At 44.5% G+C, this 2879-nt stretch overlaps 1 pseudogene; it reads right to left on the minus strand.

Annotated features, from left to right (window-relative positions):
• Positions 1–814: 814 nt before the first annotated feature.
• Positions 815–1615, minus strand: Mtrfr-ps1 (mitochondrial translation release factor in rescue, pseudogene 1; annotated as a pseudogene).
• Between the last annotated feature and the right edge of the window lie 1264 nt (positions 1616–2879).

A 2879-nucleotide genomic window follows, 5' to 3' on the forward strand; every position in this document is an offset into this window, starting at 1 on the left:
CCTTGACTCCATAACAAGTTCAAGGCCAGCCTGGGGCACATGAGATTCTGTCTCAAAAACAAAGAAGTGTAAAAGGGGATATTTTTGTAACCACTGCCAAAATCAAGAAAGAACTGTCAGCTGTCCATCAAACAGTGGCAACCCAAACTGGCCACTGCTCTTAAAATGTAATGGCCTTTCGTGTGCCACACAGCATTCTTTACATTTATCTTCATATGTGTTCATATGTGTACACAGCATAGTACATGTAGGGGTCAGAGGACAGACAACTTTGGGTCAGGCTTGACAGCAAGCGCCTGATGGTTTTATTCTTGGAAGTGTGTATTACTATTTGCTGTTGTCTACCAACTTAAAAAAAGTGATGGTTGGAGGCTGGAGAGATGCCTCAGTGGTTAAGAACACTGATTGCTCTTCCAGAGGTCCCAAGTTCAAATCCCAGCAACTACATGGTGCCTCACACCATCTGTAATGGATCTGATGCCCTCTTCTGCCATGCAGGTGTATATACACAAAAACTTGATTACGTCCATTAGCATGATATTTATTTTTAAAGGTTCTTAAAATTATTTATGTTGTCTATGTGAGTGTGTGTTGTCCTGTGGAGCCCAAATGGTGGCACTGGATCTCTTAGCTCTGCAACTACAGGAAGTAGGTTGTGAGCAACCCCGTGTAAGTACTGGGAACTGAACCTGCGTCTTCTGCAAGAGCGGCAAGCTCTCTTAACTGCTAAACCAACCAACCCTGTGGCTCCCACCTTTTTCAGAGTCTCACCGCATAGGGAAGGCTGCCACAGAACCAGCTATGTAGATGAGGTTGTTCGGAACCTTGCAGCAATCCTCCTGTTTTAGCTCTCCCAAGTGCTCAGATGGCAGGTGTACACCACCATGCCGAGCTCCACAATGCTCTCTCTAGATGTTTCTATGCTGTAGCCAGGCAATGTCACCATTATTCCCGAAAGTCTCTTGGTATGCCATCAGCATCAGCCTTTTTCTCGGTGTTGTTTTGACTTGCTTCCCATAGTTCTTTCAATAACTTCTTCTTTTCTAGAGTCTCCTTTGCTCTTTTCTTCTTCTCTCGCTTTCTCCTCTCACCCTCGAGCTTCTCTTTGTGAACAGGGCTGTTTTCACCATTGTAGAAAACATCCACTTTCTCCTGGAGGATTTTCCGAGCTATCTTTCTGTTTCAATCCACAGATGGTGTTCGGTGGCACTTGACTGCAATGCCGGAGGGTACGTGTTTGAGCACTACACAGTTGCTGGTTTTGTTGGTGGCCTGGCCCCTTGGACCATGTCCTTTTACGAACTGTTCTTCGAGTTCACTCTCATTCAGGGGAAGCAGAGCAGGTTAGTCCTTCTTGCCTGCCACCTGCACAGCAGTGGCAGCCATTCCTGGGAAGAGCAGTGCTGGCTTCTCCCGAAGCCTTATCCCCCAGTTGCCAGAGCATATCCTGATCAATGGTGCAGGGAGACGGAGCGAAGCCCAGGTGCTCATGGAAGATGTGGCTTGGTGTGGCAGGACCTGTTTCTGCACCAGCCCCCGGCCGGAAGCATTCAGCAAGAAAACAAACCACGGTGGACCGAGAGGTCTGAGTTTTCCAGGTCTGCGCATGCGTCATATCCCTCCCATGGCTTCCCCTGCCTACTAGAGGCTCATTCTCACTAACTGCCGACTGTGTGCATTTCACACAGTGACTGCAAAGGGCCATCCCCACAGACAGGGCCTTCCTAATAGTCATGGCTTCTAAGGTGACACCAGAAGAATCATTAAAGGAACCGAAATCCCAGCCAATTCTAATCAAATCAACAAGTCGCACCAGATACAGAACCAGAGGATCATGTTAAATAGAACCAGTGACATGCAACCCAACCTGGTAGGGGGGTGGGGTGGGGTACTCAAGTTTGAGTGCAACAACAACAACAACAAACAATAAACTTCTCTTTTGAAAAGAAGAAAGGCTGAAGAGATAGTTCAGTGGGTGAAGCACTTGCCACCCAAGCATGAGGAGCTAATCCAAATCCCAACACCCGAGAAAAGGCCAGGCATAGCTGCCTGCCCATCCTTGTAAGTCCAGTGATATTGTGGATGGAGGTTGGAGGACTTATGGGGCTTGCTCTCTTCCAGGTTAACAATAAAACATGAGCCCCAGCTTCAATGGGGGAGCTAGTCTCAAGGGAATAAGGTAGAGAGTAATAGACCAAGAAACCCAATGTTCTCCTCTGACCTTCCTCTGACTTACTTGTACACGCATGCATTTGTGTGTACACACACACACACAAGAAAGAGGGGAAGGTAATTATATTAAAAGAAACTTGAAATCAAATCAACCAATTACATAATATATAAACCTCACTTGTATTCTGATCCAAAGAAGTGAACAAAATTTATAAGAGAGTTAAGAAAATTATTTCACAAACTGAATGTTTTAATGACACTCAGAGATGTAATTGTGTTTAGGAGTGACCCATTTACTTTGCCTTTTAAAATGAACATCGCTTATTAAGTACAGACTGATGTGTTTGCTTCAAAATCTCCTGGGGTGCAGTGGAAGAGCAGTGGCCAGAGGTAGAGATGAAACAAATTAGCTGTAGTTACAATGTAGAATCTAGATAATGAGCCTTGCTCCAAATTTCCAGAACAAACATCTCTTAAATGCACTAGAATTGTAGGAGAAAACTAACTCCAGATCTTGCTCTTGATACAGCTTAGCCATCTGCCTTAGGCAAGATATTAAATGATTATTCATCATATGTAAAATGTCTAAAGGTTTTGAAACAATCTACACATGCCTAACATATAGTTCTTGAAATGCAAATCGACAAAAATATTACTTGAGGTAAAAACAATGACCAGCAAACCCAATCGAAAAGTAATTTCCAAAT

This window comes from Rattus norvegicus, chromosome 5 (assembly GCF_021556685.1).
Source record: "Rattus norvegicus strain SHRSP/BbbUtx chromosome 5, alternate assembly SHRSP_T2T, whole genome shotgun sequence".
Classification (NCBI taxonomy): domain Eukaryota; kingdom Metazoa; phylum Chordata; class Mammalia; order Rodentia; family Muridae; genus Rattus; species Rattus norvegicus.